The following is a 25,255-nucleotide window of genomic DNA, read 5'->3' as shown; positions in this document are numbered from 1 at the left end:
CCAGTATATAAATACATGATTGCTCTGAAAACAATTAGTATTATGGAAATGGGAGACTGAATGGTTGGGCATAAGAATCACTGGTATGTTAACAGCTGATAAATGTTGTTGCCTCTGTGTTCATAATTCTAAGAGAAATGCATGATGTAGTATGGTTGGGCTGAATGGAACTAATTTATTTCTCTTCTAATGGGTTATGCCACATTAAAAGAATCCCATGAGGTTTCCTGTTCCACTAGGAAACTCTGTGGATAAATGGACATAAACAGGTGTGTAGTTTGAAAGAAGCTGGACAGAGGTAACGTGAATTTTATAATTCTTCAGCTGTGCCAAGTTGTTTGCTATTCTAAACGATTTAAGAAAGACTGCAAAAGGTACAATTGTTAGGTTAAATGTACTTACTCTTCTATATGAAACTGTTTTACTTATCTACTTTCTAATTGTTCATTTGTTTAATTTATTTATGTTTTAATTATTGGGTTGTCCAAGGTGGCTGTAGTTCATTTTCAGTGGTGGTCTTGGCAGAAAAACTCCATTACCAAGGTATAAAATATACATATCATAAAAACTACAGATATTTGCCACTAAGTAATACAAAGTCAAGTGATGTTTATTATAAATAAGATTAGTTGACATCTGATATTTCAATCTGCATAAACAATCAAGTTAAAATATTCAATACACACATCAATAATTTGTGTTCTCTTTTAGTAGATGGTATTACTTATTCATTGTCTGTTTCGATTTTCCTACTAGTCTTCAATGCCACACTAACAGTGGCGGTGATCTTATAAAGACATAATTTGTCTTTCCTAAAACAAGAAATGCAAACTTTTCCTTTTTATTTCCTAATATTACTTTTTTATACTTGACTCCAAACAAGTATAGAGATTTGTCATTAATTTATCATGTACTAGATACTCAACAACCATATGAAAATTGTCTTCCTCTTTTCTTATATTACAAGTGTACCTTTCTCCCCTTTACTTTTCTCTACCCTGCACAGCCATTGATTTGTAAAACTGTATCTGAGATTTGTACCACTTATATACTATGCATAGTTTCTCAAGGATGCATCCTGTTGTTATTATTAATTAATCTTTGCATGTACCAAATGGATTTGATAAAGATAATTTTGTACTTAAAAAGATATTATTGTTCTTTTAATACCTTGAATATAACTAATCCTCTTACACATGTATTTCTCTATAAGTGCAACCATATAGTTGTAATATTTATTCTATCTTAACAAATAAAGGGCTCTTTCTAATATCTTCCTTCCACCAAATTGTTTTCTACTCCCGTGTTTCTTGACATGCCAGTGACATCTCTTTCAGTATTTACTACAACGTTATTCATAACAAATATCAACAAAAAAGTACTGTGTGATTAATACAATTGTAGTACCATGTAGAAAGTTCTGAGATATTTCAAAACTTTCATTGTTCATTCAGTAAGGAGTGAAAATGGTTAGTTATTGAATGACTATATTTGATCAACATAGTACAAGGAGTCAGGCATATGAGAGAGGCGGGTGGAAAGTTCTTACATTCGTGATATAGTTAAAATATGAAAATGACTTGATATTTTATTTGGATGATTATGTTTGGTTGAGTGTAGATGAGGAAGGACATCCTTGGGGCTATGACTTCAGAGATTATGGGAGATTATGGTATGTTTTCTTAATGTTATGTATACGGAAAAGGTAGCAATGATGGAAATAATTTATTAAGTTATATAATCAGCGTAGTTTGTTTGACTGCATTGTAGTACCAAAATATTTTATATAAATATGGCACTCAAATAGGGGAAATTGAATATGAAGATAAAAGACTGGTATATCAACTCTTGAGTCGTGAAGAAGACTAAATGTTTAACTTTAGCGCAATCTATCATTTGCCAATAGGCCAGGTATTGAATTGCCAGACAGATGATTAAGGGTATGAAAAGAAGTGGAAAGGAAGTAGCATTTTAAAGGTCATGTGACATGATAAGGTATAATAATATAATGGGTATGATTGCAGCTGAACTAGGTGATGGAGTAACCAATTTATAGGATTATTCAAATTTAAGGTGTGTGCAAAAATAGGATAAAGATACATATGAAATAATGAGTGCATAGACTCACCAATGACTAAGACAAAACTCTGAAACAAATTATGAATAAGGATAGGAAGCTTAATTATATAACTGGAGGTAGAAATGTTAAGAACTAAGATGAAAGCATCCAGCTCAGTAAGGAGAGCATGTTTATGTGTGGATAAACTGAAGAATTATATAGGCTAATGTTGTTATGGTTTCCAGTTTATTTTGAAGTAAAAATATGAATGTTAAGTAGATGACTTAGGAAGAGAAGCACAATATTACATGTATGATTCATTATACATGACTCAAGCTTTAAGATAAGAATTTAGAGGTTATATCCATTTAAAAGTTATTGTTAAAGAAGAAGAACATAAATTGTTTTTCAGTTTCATGATTAAGTGGTTTGGTTGGTGTCAATAAGAAAATAATAAAAATGATTTTGATTAATAAAAATACTCCAGATCAATGGAAATGTTTCAGGAAGAAATAAATCAGCCAAGGTTAGAGGTAGATGAGACTCAATTACTTACAGCTGGGATAAGAGAAAATGAGATAAAAATGATGATGCATAACCAGTCTACATGAAATACATGGAATTCCTGTGGAGGTTTGGAAACTAGGAGGGAAGAAAGTGATAAAGATCTGGAAGGTTTTGTTTAATAGAATTTTAAAAGGAGGAGAAGCACCAACATCCTGGAAGAAAGCTGTGGTGGCTGTAATACCTAAAGATGGTAAAGACACATCAGATCCAGCTTCATATAGGCATATTTTAGTTCTAAATCATTATTATAAAGTGTTTATGTCTACAATGGCTAAAAGAATGACAAAGATGATGCCAACATTGATAGATATGGATCAATGTGGTTTTGTGGAGGGGAGGCAAGCATTCAACAACATTAATACAACAATGATGATCCAGAAGGAAGCAGAATGTAAGAAAATACCACTGTTGTTAGTGGGCCTTGATGCAGAGAAAGCATTTGACAGAGTAAGCTGGGATTTTATGAGTAGGGCAATGGCAGTATTTGCATTCCCTGAAAAAAAATTATAAGGTTGATTAGGAGGATATATGACGGATATGAGGCTAACATTAAAATGGAGAAGGGAGGTTCCTCTCTGATAAGTTCTGTCTGAGCAGAGGAACCAGGCAGGTTCTAATCCTGGAGACTTTCCTGCACATTGATTATAAGTCAACATTTTTATTTCATATGCTGCTCAATGCCAGAAGTCTAAATCTCAAAATGCACGCACTCGAGGCCCTTCTCAGTATGGAGAACATCGATGTCTGTGCTGTGACAGAAACCTGGTTCAAGGCTCCTGAGAGCACCCCGGCACTATCAGGTTTTACCTCATATCATGCGTTCCGGCCCCAAAATCTGGACAATACCAAGAAAGGAGGGGGGGTATCCATATTCATCAAGGACACCCACACCTCAAGACTGGTGGCAACGCACGATGCATCGGAGACCATCCAGGTGCAATTAACCATAGGCAAGACTGCTCTGCAAATTGTAGCATGTTACAGGCCACCCTCACAAACTCAGGAACCTCACATGGCCTTCCTGAAAACACTAGAGGGGATAAATGTATCACCAAACACCATCATACTAGGTGACTTCAATTACCCTAATATAGACTGGGAACACTACTCAAGCCCAAACACCCTAGCCCAAAAGTTCCTGGAATTCATAAATTCAAATGCCATGGAACAACTAGTCACCATCCCCACAAGAGGAGATAACATACTTGATCTCATCATCACGAACATGGGAGCACAATGTTCAACACCGGAGGTGTACCCCTCACTGGTGAGATCAGACCACAAACTAATCTCGCTGGAGGTCCTCATCCCACCCCACCTGAAATAAAAAGACCACAGTAAAGAACTTCTCAAAAGCCGACTTCACACTTCTAAAGACTAGTGTGGTCTCCTTTAAGGCCCCGAGCCGGGCGGAAAACAGTACTCAAGCCGCTGAATCACTTACAAATGCCTTCTACCAGCACCTGCAGGACTGCATGGATAAGGCAATCCCAAGCAAAACAAAGACTCTTTGTACCAAAGGCAAGCATCCAGTCTGGTGGACCCCAGCCATAAACAAACTCTACAACAAAAGGAGGAAGCTACTACAAGATAGAGCAAAATCCTTAAAAGGTAAGACACCCTTGATCACTATAAGTAAAACACTAAGAGCTCACATAAAATCATCCAAAGCAAATTTCGAGAGAAAAATAGCTAAAGACTCAAAAGACAATCATAAGGCCTTCTTTAGCTATGTTAGAAACCTGGGAGGAAACTCCCAGATATGCTCAGAGCTAGTTCAAAATGATGTGAAGATTACTGATCCTACAGACATTGCCAACATACTGGCTGACAGGTTCAGTGCAAACTTCTCCCCTCCCCAAAAGGAGAGATATCTATACCAAACGATTGCAGCCCCAAACATCTCCAGCGCCCAAGTGAGAACTGCTCTCTCCAAAGCAAAAACACAGCATCCATGGGACCTGATGGTGTCCCGGCTGTGTGCTCCATGAACTCAATGAGGAATTAAACCCACAGCTAGGACAGCTGTTTAATCAAAGTCTTACCTCTGGATACGCAGGAGTGGCGACTGCAACTGTGGTACCACTTCACAAAGGCGGTGCCTCCACCGACCCTGGAAATTACCGCCCATTAGCTTGACAAGCCTTATCTGCAAAGCCATGGAGAGGATCATAATGGACCTCATAAATAAAGACATAGGGAATTTGCAGACTTTGGATCCAACCCAGTTTGGCTTTGTCAAAGGCAGATCATGCCTTTTAAACTTGGTTGACTTTTTCAAACAGTCACCAAAGCCATTGATGAGGGAAAGGCAGTCCATACAGCCTACCTCGATCTGGCTAAGGCCTTCGATACAATACCCCATTCGGTATCATTGAAAACTCATCAGCTTAAATGTCAACCCATACATCACAAGATGGGTTGCAAACTGGCTGAGTGACAGAACCCACAGGGTCAGAGCTGCTGGCGCCATGTCAGACTCAAAGCCTGTCACAAGTGGTGTCCCACAGGGCTCAGTCCTGGGCCCACTCTTGTTTGGCATCTACTTTTCCAAGTACAAGCAAACACAGGAGGGTTATGGCTGACAAAGTTTGCAGATGACTGCAAACTGGGCCATAGTAGAAAACACATCTGACACAGATATCCTTCAGAAGGGTCTCACAGAAACGGATAACTGGTGCCAGAGCCACGGCCTAAAGTTAAATGCCAAAAATGCATAGTCATACCCTTCGGGAAAAACAAGGTTACCCCTAGCTACCAAATAGGTGGCAATCCACTGAGCACAGAAGAAGTTATCAGGGACCTGGGGACCCAGGTTGATAGTAGTCTGTCATTCGACACCCATGTAGCTAAAGTAGTTAGGAAGACCTTCTACATTGCCCACCTTATCATGAAGGGATTCTCATCTAGATCAAGGGAGGTCATAGTCTCCCTTTACTCATCACTCATCAGACCAATGATTGAGTACAATGCCCCATTCGGAATGTATCTGACCCGACACTTGCAGCAGCTGGAGAGGCCACAAAGTTCCTCACCAAAAGGATAAAGGGTCTCAAAATCTGTCCTATGCTGCCCGACTGAAAGAACTCCAGCTCTATTCAGTCGCCATCGCTTGCTCAGAGGTGACCTTTGCCTAACATACAAGGCCATGTCAAACCCAGATTTGATGAATATGCTTCACCTCAAAAATCTAGATCCATCAGAGCCACAAGGGCGGGAGACTTAAACCTTGACACGGCTATTAATAGGACGTGCTGGAGGGATAGATTCATCACCCAAAGACTCCCTATGCTGTGGAACAAAATCCCGGTACATGTGAGGCAGAGCACCTCGCTGGCCTTGTTCAAGAGAAATCTTGACCAATGGATGGGAGATCGCAGATATACCCCAGGGATTACCTCAGTGTCACTGCTCGACAGAGGCACAGAAAAATAATGGGTATAGTTCCCCATACTAAAGGGGTGGCCTAAGCCACAAAACGATGGGCTAGGCTTGTAAATGCCCTCGGGCAGATAGCCTAGTATGAACCTATGAACCTATGAACCTATATCCTCTTATCTCAGCTTTTAATTGTTGATCCTAGTCTTCCTCTAACATTGGCATACATACGTCTTCCATAAATATTTCCATTTGTGATCTTTTTTATTTCTATAGTTCTCTGCTTTATACAAATTTTCAAAACATTTCTGAAATATCTCTAATACCTGTACAGGATCTCTGTTTATTTTTCTTGTTATAAGCTCCCTAAGTTTGGGAACAACCCTTTATACTTTATGTTGCCTAAGTCATTGTGCAAAAAGGTTTTGTGCTTTGGAGTTATTAACAAAAACAATTGTTTAACAGCAATCTTTCTGAACTCATGCATATTATCCAGATATTCTTTTATTTTCCCTTTAGCGCACTGCAGTTGCACCTCTTCTTGCTCTGTGAGAGTCCCCTTATTCTGCAATACTTTGAACTTTGTCAAATCTTCTAAATAATTCCTGTTACTTCTTAACCATATCACTTAATTTATTTCTACCCTATTTTAAACCCATTTTCATTTTTTCCACTTACTAACTATAACTTCTGAAGAAATTGCTATCTTCCCAAATAACTTGCACATAATTTACACCACTCATTCCTTAAATTCCTCTTTTTTTAACAGGTAGGTGGGGAAGTGCCAGTATTTTTACTTTATTACCCTGCATCTTTATTTTACTTTTTATTGGTGCATGATCTGAAATAATTATTGGATGTATGTCAAAGCTTTTAATTAAATGCACATGGTCCTGTGAAATATAATTCCTGTCTAGTCTAGCGTAGTTATTGTACCTTGGAGAATAAATATGCAAATTCTTTCAGAGTTCCTGTTACTGAGTTCATGTCTTCCATACCAAAAATTGTTATAAATGTCTTCAGAAATTTACTCTTTTGTTATATTTCACTTCTATGCCACCGATAGAGCCTCACTGTTGCAAATCAAGTTCCATTCCGCCCTATAAGCAATATTCCCTGCTGAAAGCTCATTATTTCTAAAAAAAAAAAAAAACTTAAGCTACTTAATAGCAGTTTTAAGTGGAAAATAAATACATGCCAGCATAATTGTTCTCCCTTGCCAGTAGCCCTTTACTGTCACAAATCTACCATTATTATTTTTCCTATTCTTTCACTACTGGAGTTCCTCTAGCAATTAATACAAGTACTCTCATTTTCCTCTGTCTCTGATATTCTGCTGAATATCCATCCTGAAATCCTTTCTTTATCAAATTCACTTGCTCATTTCTTTCCAAACATGTCTCCTGTAGCATTGTTATTTGCACTCTGTATTACTGAATATAATTCAATACTCTTACCTTTTTGTTTAGTCATGCGAGGCCATTAACATTCCAAAATAATATGCATAGTGTAGCCATTATAATAAGAAGTTATTATTCCCACCTATTATTTATATATATATATATATATATATATATATATACACATATGTGTGTGTGTGTGTGTGTGTGTGTGTGTGCATGTATATATAAAACAGTTTTTTTTAAATGTCTGTTTCCAACTTTTGTGTTACTTTTACTTACTAATGTTTGGCAGGTTGATCTTTTATACAGTTGTTTCTTGTAATGTCCATTTGAACTTGTATCACATTTTGCAAGACTTTTTCTTTTAATGGGAACCCTCAAACAAAAAGACAAACACACCACCAGAACACTGCCATAATATATTAACTTTATCTAACCTAAAATTAAGGTTATCCATGTTAAGATGCATGTTACAGCCTGTGCTCCTACTTATACTAATTGCTGTATGTTCTTGTTATATCTGTATTCCCCATCCAGATGTGAAAAAAATCCTGAATGCTTTCACAAAACATAAATGTTTATCCTTAAGAAAAAGTACACTGGCTGTGTTAAAGTAAAATTAAATTATACACTGTTACAGTAAATGCACTTAAGTATTTTTGGTTCCAGGAAAGTTACTATCTCTTGTTCACTTTCAATAATTTCAAATTTTATTTTTTTACTGAGCTGCTTACCCTTGTATATTTTAATTTTATGTTTCTTTCTGCAAATAATGCCCAGTCTCAAGAATTATTGCCAGAATCTGCAGTCAGCTTGTCTCCATGGAAATATAAGAACAAAATGTGCAACTGCTCTCAGCTGCAGTCTTCTCAATTCATACTAAACATTTATTTGCTAATGGAAAACTTTTCACTGCACTAACATTGTTCTCTTTTTTAAAGCACACAGAAAACTTGTTATGTAATTAAACCAAGAATATTTATCCAGATATTCATCTATGTGAAAGTAAGCAAAAACATCTCAACTCTACATATGTTATAATCGTGTGTACTTTTACACCCCATCCCCTACTCCAAAAGTCCAAGAATACAGCCTTTTAAGTTAAACATGCTTTTAAGAAACCCCTGGCTAAATAACACACAAATCTGCTATACTATATAGCATGCAATTTGTGTCATGAAATAGTTTATACAAATACCATTAAGAACAAATATTGTTTTACTTATAGCTACTTTTTTCTTTTAGTGTCCTTCCAAAGATTAATAATTTGTATGGTTTTGATTTTCATCAGATATTAAGTACAATCAGAATGATGAAATAATAATAGGGTATAATAGTTTTTTATATAGAGAGTAATCATATATAATAATGGGTGAGTGTTTCTTTAAATGTTGGCATTAAGCTTTTGTATTTAAATACAAACTGGCGTGATTGTCGTCACACACTGATGATGCTTTGGTGAAAGCGAAACCGGTCTGTGGGGTGACCGCATGGCTTAAATAAAGCTTTTCCTCAAAAACGGCTGTTGTCACATATTTTGTGAAATTTCTATCAAGTGCTGGACTATTTTGGTTTGCTATTCGTATGTGTTTGTCTCAGGCACTCACAGATACGTGCACGGAAGATTTTGGTGTTGGGATTTCACTTTTTTGGTTCCATTGCTGTATCGCATCTTTGGCATACGCAGGATTTATCGAGCGTACCATACAGCTTATGGTTTTTGGGGATAAACAGCAGTCACTTGAATGATGGCAGTTCGACGGGATTTACAAATATATTTTGAACAGCTAACCAGCGATAAAGATGATTACTCTGTGTTTTCTATTGGGGATCAAACATTTGAAGAACCGCGATCTCTTAACAAAGGGAACATGGACATTAGGCAACATTTTCATAAACTGGGTGATTTAACCAAGAAGGTACGTGCAATAGTTTGGCATAATAAGCTATTGAGAGCCTATACTGAGGCTAAAATAGTTCCTAGGGGCCTAAGGGTACAGTTAGAACCTGGCCTTGGTAAGGACGATACAGGCTTTATAAAGAAATGGCGTGAAACACAGCTGACTGCTTCTAATTTGTTTATGAGTTTACTAATAGAATATTACGATCAACAATTGTTAGTGCTTACTAAACAGTTGAATGAGAGTCAACAATGCACGTTTCAGTATGAAGATAAGCCTGACTATCAGCATGTTTACACTCAGTTTATGCAAGATATGGAGAAATATGAACAGGAACTACGTGGTAGAAAGTTGAAAAAATATCGTAGAGATGTCAACGATTTCAAAAATAATAAAATCTTTTCGTGGAAGCAAGAACGTAAAGGAGTGCATTTTGACATTAATAAACAGACTAGACCTAAGCGTAAACGAGTTAGGTCTATTCTTCGACAGTCAACGGCTAGTACGTCTGAGGGTTCATCTGTTTATTCCAATACGGATACTGAACCAGAGACTGAACCAGCAGGTGGATTATCACCTGAGTTTCCTGTTTCCAAGCGGAGTAAGCCCCCTTTAGGAGAGGGGGCCGTAAACACAAGAACCACCACAGATTGACTTTTCCACATAGGGCTAGCGGCCCCACAGACCCGGTTTCTTATGGACCATCGACACCAGATAGTGTAAATGATGTTAATTATTTGATAGTAAATTTGACAGAACATAATTTTAGTTCAAGTCAAATAAAACTATTGCAAAAGGGTTTGAATTATGTGCCATCTTTTTATTTATCACATGTAGATGCTGTTAAAGATGTAAAAGAATTTAGTAGAGTGTTAAATTTGAAAAGTTTCTTTGCTAGTCAAGGGGAAACAAGGATTACCACACAACAGGCTGATTTCAAGTTCAAGAAATCTATTTTGCTCCTATATATAATAATAATGTACGTATCTTTGAGCAAATGGTGTTGAAAGAAATGCAAAATAAACAGACTGAGATTTTTAAGCATTTGAATTACAACTTAACTATGGATGAACATGAAGCTTTGATTCAACTGTCACTAAATAAAAATGTGGTTATCACTACAGCAGATAAGGGAGGGGCAATAGTAATTTGGGACAAAACTCAATATGATACAGAAGCTAACAGGCAATTGAGTGACTCAGATTTCTATTGCCCTTTAAGGTCTGACCCTACAACTGAATTTAAGGTTGTTGTTGACAAGTTTTTGTTTAGGGCTACACAACAAGATTATTAATACTCAAACAGCGGAACAACTCAAGGTTGACAATCCCACAGCCCAGTATTTTTACCTTACCCCTAAAATACACAAAAGTTTGCACTGCCCTCCAGGTAGGCCCATAGTGTCAGGAAGAGGTTCTGTTATAGAACCCCTGTCGGAATATCTAGAGACCAAATTAAAACCATTATTGACATTGGTTCCAGCAAGAATTAGAGACTCTAAACAATTTTTACAATTAATGAATGACCTTCAAGTATCCAACAATAGTCTATTAGGAACATTAGATGTCCAGTCGCTATATACCAGCATCCCACATCAAGGGGGTATAGCGGCAGTAGACTATTGGATGGAGAAATCAGGTATATATACACAGAGGGAGATACAGTTCTTGCTATCCATGTTGAAACTGGTTTTAGAACATAATGCATTCAAGTATGATGAACATTGGTATCTACAGGTAAAAGGTACGGCGATAGGAGCTACTTTTGCTCCCATATATGCTGACCTGATTATGGGCTACTTGGAGGAGCAGTGCATATATATAGGGGATTTTCCATTTAAACATAAACTGATCATGTGGCTAAGGTTTTTAGATGATTGTTGGGTTATTTGGGATGGAAGCTTAGCAGAATGGCAAAATTTTTGTATTTATTTAAATTCTAATAAACATGGCATCAAATTTATTGGAAAAGTAGATCTATTTACCATAGACTACTTGGATGTCAATGTTACTAAGGCAATAGATGGGACAATCATAACTACATTGTATAGAAAGACTTTTTCAAAAAATTCTATTTTGCATGCCAGCAGCTGTCACCCTTCCCACATTCTAAAAAACATACCTAAGGCACAATTTCAGAGGGTTCGAACCATATGTTCAGATAATCAAGAATACAATATTCTAGAAAGGGATATGGTAAATAGATTTCAAGCAAGGGATATAATATAGGTATAATCAACAAAGCCAAAGAACAAATAAATGAAATGGACAGAAATCTGCTGTTGAGGGATAATCCGACAAGAATATCCACTAAGACAGGAGAAATCAGGTTCATGACTACATTTGCTACCAACACACATTTGATAAAACAGATTATAGACAAATATTGGCCTATTTTACAAAATGACCCTTATTTGTCCACTATATTAGGTGACCATTGTTCATATGGCTACAGAAAAGGGAAAACTATAGGACAACATTTTTCCAGTTATAAGAAGCAAATCAATACTGTTAATATCATTAACACTTCTTCTAAGGGAAGCACATACTGTGGTAATTGTAAATATTGTAAACTCATGTCCAAAACCACTTTGTTTACTTCTACGAATACTTGTAAAGTATATGACATACTAAGTTTGATAACCTGTAATACATCTTGGGTTATATATATGGCTGTTTGCAGATGTGGGGCTTTTTATGTTGGCCAGACGTCATGTACATTGAAACAAAGAATAGCAATACATATCAGTGATATAAAGTGTCATAGAATGCGCAGCGCATTATATAAACATATTTTAGATCATTCTACTGCTCATTTTATATTCGTGGGTATAGATAGGGTTATGGACATGAGTTTAAAAGATGTAGAAAAACACAAAGTGTTAGATCATAAAGAAAGGAGGTGGATAGTTAATCTGGGGGCCTTATATAAACCGGGCCTGAATGACCATTGGTAATCTATATTTGATATAGATATTAATAATTTGTATGGTTTTGATTTTCATTAGATATTAAGTACAATCAGAATGATGAAATAATAATAGGGTATAATAGTTTTTTATATAGAGAGTAATCATATATAATAATGGGTGAGTGTTTCTTTAAATGTTGGCATTAAGCTTTTGTATTTAAATACAAACTGGCGTGATTGTCGTCACACACTGATGACGCTTTGGTGAAAGCGAAACCGGTCTGTGGGGTGACCGCATGGCTTAAATAAAGCTTTTCCTCAAAAACGGCTGTTGTCACATATTTTGTGAAATTTCTATCAAGTGCTGGACTATTTTGGTTTGCTATATATATATATATATATATACATATGTGCGTGTGCGTGTGTGTGTGTGTGTGTGTGTGTGTGTGTGTGTGTGTGTGTGTGTGTGTGTGTGCATGTATATATAAAACAGTTTTTTTTAAATGTCTGTTTCCAACTTTTGTGTTACTTTTACTTACTAATGTTTGGCAGGTTGATCTTTTATACAGTTGTTTCTTGTAATGTCCATTTGAACTTGTATCACATTTTGCAATACTTTTTCTTTTAATGGGAACCCTCAAACAAAAAGACAAACACACCACCAGAACACTGCCATAATATATTAACTTTATCTAACCTAAAATTAAGGTTATCCATGTTAAGATGCATGTTACAGCCTGTGCTCCTACTTATACTAATTGCTGTATGTTCTTGTTATATCTGTATTCCCCATCCAGATGTGAAAAAAATCCTGAATGCTTTCACAAAACATAAATGTTTATCCTTAAGAAAAAGTACACTGGCTGTGTTAAAGTAAAATTAAATTATACACTGTTACAGTAAATGCACTTAAGTATTTTTGGTTCCAGGAAAGTTACTATCTCTTGTTCACTTTCAATAATTTCAAATTTTATTTTTTTACTGAGCTGCTTACCCTTGTATATTTTAATTTTATGTTTCTTTCTGCAAATAATGCCCAGTCTCAAGAATTATTGCCAGAATCTGCAGTCAGCTTGTCTCCATGGAAATATAAGAACAAAATGTGCAACTGCTCTCAGCTGCAGTCTTCTCAATTCATACTAAACATTTATTTGCTAAAGGAAAACTTTTCACTGCACTAACATTGTTCTCTTTTTTAAAGCACACAGAAAACTTGTTATGTAATTAAACCAAGAATATTTATCCAGATATTCATCTATGTGAAAGTAAGCAAAAACATCTCAACTCTACATATGTTATAATCGTGTGTACTTTTACACCCCATCCCCTACTCCAAAAGTCCAAGAATACAGCCTTTTAAGTTAAACATGCTTTTAAGAAACCCCTGGCTAAATAACACACAAATCTGCTATACTATATAGCATGCAATTTGTGTCATGAAATAGTTTATACAAATACCATTAAGAACAAATATTGTTTTACTTATAGCTACTTTTTTCTTTTAGTGTCCTTCCAAAGATTAATAATTTGTATGGTTTTGATTTTCATCAGATATTAAGTACAATCAGAATGATGAAATAATAATAGGGTATAATAGTTTTTTATATAGAGAGTAATCATATATAATAATGGGTGAGTGTTTCTTTAAATGTTGGCATTAAGCTTTTGTATTTAAATACAAACTGGCGTGATTGTCGTCACACACTGATGACGCTTTGGTGAAAGCGAAACCGGTCTGTGGGGTGACCGCATGGCTTAAATAAAGCTTTTCCTCAAAAACGGCTGTTGTCACATATTTTGTGAAATTTCTATCAAGTGCTGGACTATTTTGGTTTGCTATTCGTATGTGTTTGTCTCGGGCACTCACAGATACGTGCACGGAAGATTTTGGTGTTGGGATTTCACTTTTTTGGTTCCAGTGCTGTATCGCATCTTTGGCATACGCAGGATTTATCGAGCGTACCATACAGCTTATGGTTTTTGGGAATAAACAGCAGTCGCTTGAATGATGGCAGTCCGACAGGATTTACATATATATTTTGAACAGCTAACCAGCGACAAAGATGATTACTCTGTGTTTTCTATTGGGGATCAAACATTTGAAGAACCGCGATCTCTTAACAAAGGGAACATGGACATTAGGCAACATTTTCACAAACTGAGTGATTTAACTAAGAAGGTACGTGCAATAGTTTGGCATAATAAGCTATTGAGAGCCTATACTGAGGCTAAAATAGTTCCTAGGGGCCTAAGGGTACAGTTAGAACCTGGCCTTGGTAAGGACGATACAGGCTTTATAAAGAAATGGCGTGAAACACAGCTGACTGCTTCTAATTTGTTTATGAGTTTACTAATAGAATATTACGATCAACAATTGTTAGTGCTTACTAAACAGTTGAATGAGAGTCAACAATGCACGTTTCAGTATGAAGATAAGCCTGACTATCAGCATGTTTACACTCAGTTTATGCAAGATATGGAGAAATATGAACAGGAACTACGTGGTAGAAAGTTGAAAAAATATCGTAGAGATGTCAACGATTTCAAAAATAATAAAATCTTTTCTTGGAAGCAAGAACGTAAAGGAGTGCATTTTGACATTAATAAACAGATTAGACCTAAGCGTAAACGAGTTAGGTCTATTCTTCGACAGTCAACGGCTAGCACGTCTGAGGGTTCATCTGTTTATTCCAATACGGATACTGAACCAGAGACTGAACTAGCGGGTGGATTATCACCTGAGTTTCCTGTTTCCAAGCGAAGTAAGCCCCCTTTAGGAGAGGGGGCCGTAAACACCAGAACCACCACAGATTGACTTTTCCACATAGGGCTAGCGGCCCCACAGACCCGGTTTCTTATGGACCATTGACACTAGAAAGTGTAAATGATGTTAATTATTTGATAGTAAATTTGACAGAACATAACTTCAGTTCAAGTCAAATAAAACTATTGCAAAAGGGTTTGAATTATGTGCCATCTTTTTACTTATCACATGTAGATGCTGTTAAAGATGTAAAAGCATTTAGTAGAGTGTTAAATTTGAAAAGTTTCTTTGCTAGTCAAGGGGAAACAAGGATTACCACACAACAGGCTGATTTCAAGTTCAAGAAATCTATTTTGCTCCTATATATAATAATAATGTACGTATCTTTGAGCAAATGGTGTTGAAAGAAATGCAAAATAAACAGACTGAGATTTTTAAGCATTTGAATTACAACTTAACTATGGATGAACATGAAGCTTTGATTCAACTGTCACTAAATAAAAATGTGGTTATCACTACAGCAGATAAGGGAGGGGCAATAGTAATTTGGGACAAAACTCAATATGATACAGAAGCTAACAGGCAATTGAGTGACTCAGATTTCTATTGCCCTTTAAGGTCTGACCCTACAACTGAATTTAAGGTTGTTGTTGACAAGTTTTTGTTTAGGGCTACACAACAACAGATTATTAATACTCAAACAGCGGAACAACTCAAGGTTGACAATCCCACAGCCCAGTATTTTTACCTTACCCCTAAAATACACAAAAGTTTGCACTGCCCTCCAGGTAGGCCCATAGTGTCAGGAAGAGGTTCTGTTATAGAACCCCTGTCGGAATATCTAGAGACCAAATTAAAACCATTATTGACATTGGTTCCAGCAAGAATTAGAGACTCTAAACAATTTTTACAATTAATGAATGACCTTCAAGTATCCAACAATAGTCTATTAGGAACATTAGATGTCCAGTCGCTATATACCAGCATCCCACATCAAGGGGGTATAGCGGCAGTAGACTATTGGATGGAGAAATCAGGTATATATACACAGAGGGAGATACAGTTCTTGCTATCCATGTTGAAACTGGTTTTAGAACATAATGCATTCAAGTATGATGAACATTGGTATCTACAGGTAAAAGGTACGGCGATAGGAGCTACTTTTGCTCCCATATATGCTGACCTGATTATGGGCTACTTGGAGGAGCAGTGCATATATATAGGGGATTTTCCATTTAAACATAAACTGATCATGTGGCGAAGGTTTTTAGATGATTGTTGGGTTATTTGGGATGGAAGCTTAGCAGAATGGCAAAATTTTTGTATTTATTTAAATTCTAATAAACATGGCATCAAATTTATTGGAAAAGTAGATCTATTTACCATAGACTACTTGGATGTCAATGTTACTAAGGCAATAGATGGGACAATCATAACTACATTGTATAGAAAGACTTTTTCAAAAAATTCTATTTTGCATGCCAGCAGCTGTCACCCTTCCCACATTCTAAAAAACATACCTAAGGCACAATTTCAGAGGGTTCGAACCATATGTTCAGATAATCAAGAATACAATATTCTAGAAAGGGATATGGTAAATAGATTTCAAGCAAGGGGATATAATATAGGTATAATCAACAAAGCCAAAGAACAAATAAATGAAATGGACAGAAATCTGCTGTTGAGGGATAATCCGACAAGAATATCCACTAAGACAGGAGAAATCAGGTTCATGACTACATTTGCTACCAACACACATTTGATAAAACAGATTATAGACAAATATTGGCCTATTTTACAAAATGACCCTTATTTGTCCACTATATTAGGTGACCATTGTTCATATGGCTACAGAAAAGGGAAAACTATAGGACAACATTTTTCCAGTTATAAGAAGCAAATCAATACTGTTAATATCATTAACACTTCTTCTAAGGGAAGCACATACTGTGGTAATTGTAAATATTGTAAACTCATGTCCAAAACCACTTTGTTTACTTCTACGAATACTTGTAAAGTATATGACATACTAAGTTTGATAACCTGTAATACATCTTGGGTTATATATATGGCTGTTTGCAGATGTGGGGCTTTTTATGTTGGCCAGACGTCATGTACATTGAAACAAAGAATAGCAATACATATCAGTGATATAAAGTGTCATAGAATGCGCAGCGCATTATATAAACATATTTTAGATCATTCTACTGCTCATTTTATATTCGTGGGTATAGATAGGGTTATGGACATGAGTTTAAAAGATGTAGAAAAACACAAAGTGTTAGATCATAAAGAAAGGAGGTGGATAGTTAATCTGGGGGCCTTATATAAACCGGGCCTGAATGACCATTGGTAATCTATATTTGATATAGATATTAATAATTTGTATGGTTTTGATTTTCATTAGATATTAAGTACAATCAGAATGATGAAATAATAATAGGGTATAATAGTTTTTTATATAGAGAGTAATCATATATAATAATGGGTGAGTGTTTCTTTAAATGTTGGCATTAAGCTTTTGTATTTAAATACAAACTGGCGTGATTGTCGTCACACACTGATGACGCTTTGGTGAAAGCGAAACCGGTCTGTGGGGTGACCGCATGGCTTAAATAAAGCTTTTCCTCAAAAACGGCTGTTGTCACATATTTTGTGAAATTTCTATCAAGTGCTGGACTATTTTGGTTTGCTATATATATATATATATATATATATATATATATATATACATATGTGCGTGTGTGTGTGTGTGTGTGTGTGTGTGTGTGTGTGTGTGTGTGTGTGCATGTATATATAAAACAGTTTTTTTTAAATGTCTGTTTCCAACTTTTGTGTTACTTTTACTTACTAATGTTTGGCAGGTTGATCTTTTATACAGTTGTTTCTTGTAATGTCCATTTGAACTTGTATCACATTTTGCAATACTTTTTCTTTTAATGGGAACCCTCAAACAAAAAGACAAACACACCACCAGAACACTGCCATAATATATTAACTTTATCTAACCTAAAATTAAGGTTATCCATGTTAAGATGCATGTTACAGCCTGTGCTCCTACTTATACTAATTGCTGTATGTTCTTGTTATATCTGTATTCCCCATCCAGATGTGAAAAAAATCCTGAATGCTTTCACAAAACATAAATGTTTATCCTTAAGAAAAAGTACACTGGCTGTGTTAAAGTAAAATTAAATTATACACTGTTACAGTAAATGCACTTAAGTATTTTTGGTTCCAGGAAAGTTACTATCTCTTGTTCACTTTCAATAATTTCAAATTTTATTTTTTTACTGAGCTGCTTACCCTTGTATATTTTAATTTTATGTTTCTTTCTGCAAATAATGCCCAGTCTCAAGAATTATTGCCAGAATCTGCAGTCAGCTTGTCTCCATGGAAATATAAGAACAAAATGTGCAACTGCTCTCAGCTGCAGTCTTCTCAATTCATACTAAACATTTATTTGCTAAAGGAAAACTTTTCACTGCACTAACATTGTTCTCTTTTTTAAAGCACACAGAAAACTTGTTATGTAATTAAACCAAGAATATTTATCCAGATATTCATCTATGTGAAAGTAAGCAAAAACATCTCAACTCTACATATGTTATAATCGTGTGTACTTGTACACCCCATCCCCTACTCCAAAAGTCCAAGAATACAGCCTTTTAAGTTAAACATGTTTTTAAGAAACCCCTGGCTACATAACACACAAATCTGCTATACTATATAGCATGCAATTTGTGTCATGAAATAGTTTATACAAATACCATTAAGAACAAATATTGTTTTACTTATAGCTACTTTTTTCTTTTAGTGTCCTTCCAAATATTAATGACATAAAGTAGGGTATATGCTAGTCAGATCACGCACAACAAAGTCAACAAAAGTTCAATCTTTCTCAGCCACATTTTCTTGTAAAGCCATAAATCTCAAATGTGATTTATACTTTATAGTCTCACATTTATTCACTGATTTCAATGTTGCTAGTCTTCTTCCTGTTCATCTCCATCTCCTAACCTCAGACTCCGGATCAAGTCCAAGGTACTCTCCAGTCTTTTAGTCAACTCCTGTGCTTTTTTTGTGGCTTTCAAGCATTTTTCCTCGAAGCACTGGAAAAAGTTTCACTGGCAAAGTCTCTCTATGAGTTTTATTATCAGAAGAATGATAAGCAGAATCCCCTTCTGTTTGATGGTTCACTTCACTTTTTGTTGGACAAATGTTTGTATTTCCTCCTTAGCCTTCTCTGCATCAAAACATGTATTTGATCCTGCAGGAAAATATTCTGAAGACAGCTGGATATAGAAGTTCAATTTCTGGGATAAACTTGCTTCTCTTCTGCCTGGTGTTTAGTGAATAATCATTTCCACAAACACTCTACACTACAGCCTCCATTGTTTAATAATTTGCCCTTCTACCACAGTTTTGTCATGGTCATCTCTTTCTGCTGGTATGGTTGCATCTATAGTAATATGGGTCTTGACTGCTTTCTCATAGCCAGGTTTGGAGCATACTCATTATGTGCCCTTTGAATTAACAAATCCTGCTGTGGAATACCAGTCCAGCTGCTTATTTGTGCTTTGATAAAGTTAAAATAGTCTGTTCCTTCCATATTCTCTGGTATAGCAGAAATCTTAGCATTTCACTGTGTGTTCTGTCCTCTAATTCCATCATTTTTTGAAAGAGGTATTTTTGAGAAATCTTATACTGAGTCAGCCTTTTTTAATTCCGACCTCTAATTTTTGCAGTTTTATCAGCTCATCTGAATATCTGTTTAAAGCTCCTTTCATTTTTTTCTAGCCTTTTGATGTTTGAGTTGATATACCCCTTTAAAGTTTCATTTATTTTAATCAGCTCTGAGCACATTTGATTTATTTTTTCCTCTAAGTTGCCAGAAACTATCTCCTGTACCAAAGATAGAGCTTGTAATGCTTTTTGCTGAAAGCTGCAGGATTCTTCCTAGTCAGTGTTTCCCCTTCATCTTTTCTAGATAATTTTGTTTCAGGCTATCTACGTTTCTTCTTTGCTGGCATCCAGGCATCATACTTACTAGCCAGTAACTACATTTTACTAAAAACGGGAGAATTACTAGCCCTTATCTCTTAAATCCTTCCTCTGATTTGAAGAGCTGAGTTTAAGCTATTTATCAGTGCCACCATCTTGGAAGTCCTATCTGTGCTAGTCTTGAACCTCCCGCACCACTTGTGGGCTCTTCTACTTCAAGTCCTTTTTTCAAAAAATCAAGCTGTGGCCTCCTTTTTGGCTGCAAGTATTTCAATACCCACCAGAAAAAAAAGTGTTCAGCATCACAAGATAATACAATCAGGCTCTCAACTTTCTTCATGTACAAGTCTGGACCACTTGGCTGAACATATTCCATGCCTGTCTTGTGGCAGGCAGACAATTATTCTCTATCAGTCAGCATTTTGCTATTTAGGCATTTATAAGTCTTGCCTGGTGACCACAAAAACTCAAGAGCTATTCATAGTGTCTAAAGGTGGCCAGTCTCTCCAAGATCAGATGTTACTGGGCATTATAAAGTGGTTTAGGAAGCAGGACATGATTTGCTTCTCAATCATCAATCTGTCCATATTTTGATAACCCCCATTCTTTTAAGTACTCTAACAAAAAGGCTGTCAAGTTGGATTTTCCTGATCCTAAGGCACTCCACTTAACCTGATATAGTTTAAACATGGCCTATTTTTATGGCCCCCATGTCTCTCTATATTCCTTGCCAAATGTTAACAACTAGTGCTTCTGCTTTATGGCTTTTAACAGAAACACCAGTACACCTGAGTATCAGTGTACTCTGACAATATTTGTTTTTTTTTCCAGATTTGATTGGTGTTTGCATCTATATATGCAGTGAGCTTTAAATATATTAAATCTTAGGAAAAATAAGCTTTAAGGAGTCCTACTCCGTAACTTGAATCCCCAGACCAAACAGTCCTTCTCACTATCTTGAACCCCCAGACCAAACCATACCCCTGTCTTTCAGGATAATATGACTTCATTTTCCTATTTATCTGTTTTTTTTTTTTTTCCTGATGAGGACTGTTCCATCATTTAATCCCCCGCCTTCTTTTTTATACTTTAGTTATACTGGAGATGACCAGACAGAATGCACAGCTTAGTCTGGGATCAGTCTTAGCAATTAACCATGAAACTGCATCTAATAACCATTTTCTTAGGTTTTTAACAGCAAAACGGTCCTGGCTGCTGGACTGCAGCACCACCCCATAAAAAAAGAAAAGAAATAAAAAAGGAACTATTTTAACGTATTTTATTTTATATAAAATTTATTTTACCATTACGAAGATCAGAACTTAACAGATATACAGAGTTTCATGACCATCATACTTGGCCTGAAAAAAAAGAACAAAATCAGCTTACTCTTCTTTCCAAGCTGTTTTTGAAAACAGTCCAGCACTATGTCTACTCCACACTAGGAATAAAGTGATTACACCTTATTACGGGCCTTGTTGCCTTCTGCTAAAGGCAGAAACATTACAAAAAAAAGCATCTCATGGGGCTGCTGTAGAAAGCAGCAAGTATCCCTTCCTTTTGGTTCAAGCTGCTTTAGGTGGCTGAGACTCAAAGGAAGGAATTAATATGAATGTAGAGTAATGAGCATAGAAATATTTTTTCCAAGTATTTCTTAATGTAGGTCTCCAGATCTCAGACTACCTCCTTACTAACAACCTCCTTTCTAGTACTCAACATGGTTTCTGACCAAACCATAGCACCACCACTGCCTTACTCTCCTTTACTAACACTATCCTTCAGCATAAAAACAATGGCTATCTCTCCTCTGCTACTTTCCTAGACCTATCTAAAGCATTTGACATAGTCCCACACAAACAACTCATCTCTGTCCTCCATAACCTATCCTCCATAACCTATCCTTCTCTCAATCAGTCACCAACTGGTTTCAGAGTTACCTGTCTGACTGCCAACAATCCGTTGTATGGCAGAATGATATATCTCCCCAACTACCTGTCTCTATAGGGGTTCCCCAAGGATCCATCCTTGGACCCCTGCTCTTCTCTATTTTCACCAATAGTCTAGCTTCTGCCACCAAACATGGCACACTCATACAATACGCAGATGACTCAACCATCATCTGCTCAGCCCAGTCCCTACCCAAACTGCAGAAAGTCACACAGGAAGCCTTTTCCTCTGTTGAAACTTGGTTATCCGATGCCCAATTAATACTCAACCCAAACAAAACTAAACTATTCATCTTCCAACCCACCAAGCATACTCAAAACAACTCTCACTTTAACATCACAGCAAAAGACAACACATCTATACACCCAACAGAACACACCAAATTGCTAGGAGTTGAAATAGACAATAAACTAAAATTTGGCATTCACATATCCATGACCATAAAAAAGTCCACAAAAAACTAGGAGCGTTATACAGAAATAAGCAACTTCTCACCAAAGCAGCAAATATTTCAGTAGTAAATTCCCACCTTATCTCCACCCTACTTTATGCCTCTCCAATATATACCAACCTAAGGCAATGCGATCTAAACAAGCTCGAGACCTGCAACAGCAAAATTGCCAAATTCGCCACAGGGTCATCCTACCGTAGTCACCACTGTCTCTCACTTACTGAACTGGGCTGGCTTGAACTCCCTCACCTCCTTCAATGGTATCAACTCACACTCGTCCACAAACTAGTAAACCATCCACTAAAAGTCCCATCCCTCCAGAATCTACTCCAACCCTATCGCACCACCAGACCACTAAGATCCAGCAACAAAAATCACTTACAGGTCACTAAAGCCAATAACTCTGCTGGAGAAGCACTATTCTCTTGCACCATAGCCAAATTATGGAACTCCCTCCCACCCACAATTACCTCCATACCATCATGCACCCACTTCAAAACTTTACTAAAAGTGCACCTAAAAACATGCTGGCCATGCCCTTGCAACTCCCCCTCTAATATCACCCACCCCATCCACCCACTACCTTTCTTTCCATCCCACTACCTTGATTATAGCAAGCTCGGATGCTCATAAGCCTAACTACTTATTATACAGCAGGAACTTTTTATTGTAACAATTGTTAATGTCTGTTATGTACTTCACAGATGATAAAGATTCTAGTTGTCTACTAATGTACTATGTTCTTCATCTGTAACTATGTTTGTAATTGTTAATTGCTATGTTGATCAAATTGTTAATTGCTATGTAAATCCAATGTAACTACTGTCTGTATATTTTAACTGTGGAGCTTTTCTCCCCGGGCCACCGCTTAAAATGGACCCACTTTCAGTTGGACACTCCTGGTCAAGAAATGTAAATAAATTAAAAAATAAATAAATAAATAAATTAAATATTTTTTTACAGGCATGCTGCCTATTACTACCAGCATGTAGGAAGCTAAGTACTTAAACATTTATATGTGTATGGGAGAGGGGACATATAAGCTGTAAACTATCCCTGATTTTTCTTGATACTGTGATCTTTTTTTTTTTTTTTTATAAAATGTATGGTGTTCTGACAAATAAATGATTAACGTAGTTACTAAAAAAGACAGACATTTTCATTTCAGACTTAGACTTCACGAAAAAGTATGCAAATGCAAAGGCTGTTTTCTAGTAACTTTCTAAATACATAAAGGAAATATCTGTCCCTGATTTTGGTCCTGTATGTCCTATTATTATACAAGTTTCTCCTTGACTTTTTAACTAAGATGTTGAGACTTATTTTGGTTGAAGGGGTGCAGTGTATTGCATACTGTATTCTGACAGAAGTGAACTAAAAATAAATTCCTGTGAAGCAGTTATTTATTGATCTGATTGCAGTAAATCACTGTAAATCATTTGAGGTGTACAGTCATAGTCATACAAGTGGCTGTAATTGATGGCCACGTTTGTGTGTGTGTGTGTGTGTGTGTGTGTGTGGAGGGGTATAGATGCTCTCAAAATTTCTCTGATTTTTGTGGACTCATTTTGGCCTGTTTCTCCTAAAGTTTGTGGTTTTGATGGCAAAAAAATGAGGATTTCAGTTAATCAATAAGGATGAAAAACATTTCAGTTTCAGACTTAACAACCTTCAAAAAAGTATTTGACCGTAAAGCCTGTTATATTCTAGCAAGTTTTAACTATACAAAGACAATAACTGTGATTGATTTTGGTCTTTTCCCTACCATTACTCTTTATTTTTTTCCTTGATTTTTGAGATATGAGGTTTTGATATAAGTGGGGGTGGGGTTGCAGTATGTTGCATGCTTTATTCTGACAGTAGTGTGTCACATCTATTAGTATTGTTGTCCAACAGTATTTGGTTCTTTGGTTGAGTTTTTGGCTGTCATTCCTTCTTTGTGGTGTGTCACTGGGCTGTCTGTCTCTGTGTATTTTATTCATCTGCTTTTGTTTCTTTTCTCAATTTCTCAGCTGTATAATATATGCCTCTGGCCATTTGTACTTGCACTTTCATCACAATCTAACATCAGAAGGGTACGCAGAAGGTATCTATCCCTTTTTAGAAGGAGAGGAAGGCAGGCACTGTTCTAAGACAGTATTTGTATATCCTATCCTTTGTCTTCTCAGTTTGCTGTCTAATAAGTATTTTGTTGGCATTGAACGTTAAGATTATTATTTAACTATGGCTTATTTTTCCTTGAAAGAAAAAAAAAAATAAGACTATATTTCTTTCCTTACTTGGGATTTTTTTTATTCAGCCTACATTAAATCAAAAGGTTGTAAAAAAAGGTCTAAGAAGCAGCTCAGAATATGGTCCCCGAATTTGCAGCTTAATTCAGTCTTGGCTACTTAAGATTGTATTAACAGGTTGAGGAAGAAGTTAAAAAAGTAAGACAAAATGTGAAAAAGCAAGAAAGAAGTAACCTGTCTGGATTGTGTGGGGTAAGATGAGGGAAAAACATGGGAGGGGCCCTGGGGAAGTGCAGGGGGAAGTAATGTGGAACATGAGGGCTTATGCAATTCTTTGTCTAAACTCCATTTCACTTAAGGCTGCCCTTGTTAACTGGAAGTCAGACATATGACTTGTATACATACCTCTCAACATCTTAGTTCAAGAATTATGGGCAAAGTCAAAAATAATATGGGGACAAAGGGCTCAAAAGAGGGACATATTTTAAATATTACTTTTCTAAACTTGAAAAGATAATAGAATAACAGGTTTTGTATTTGCATGTATTTTCTGAAGGGTATGAAGTTTGAAACTCAAATATCTGTCATTATTTAGTAACTTCAATCCTTAATAATTTGCCAGAAATCCATAAATTTTGAG

The sequence above is a fragment of the Protopterus annectens genome, chromosome 16.part0, assembly GCF_019279795.1.
Source record: "Protopterus annectens isolate FY-2018-M chromosome 16.part0, PAN1.0, whole genome shotgun sequence".
In the NCBI taxonomy this organism is placed as follows: Eukaryota; Metazoa; Chordata; order Ceratodontiformes; family Protopteridae; genus Protopterus; species Protopterus annectens.
This window is presented reverse-complemented; position numbering follows the sequence as displayed.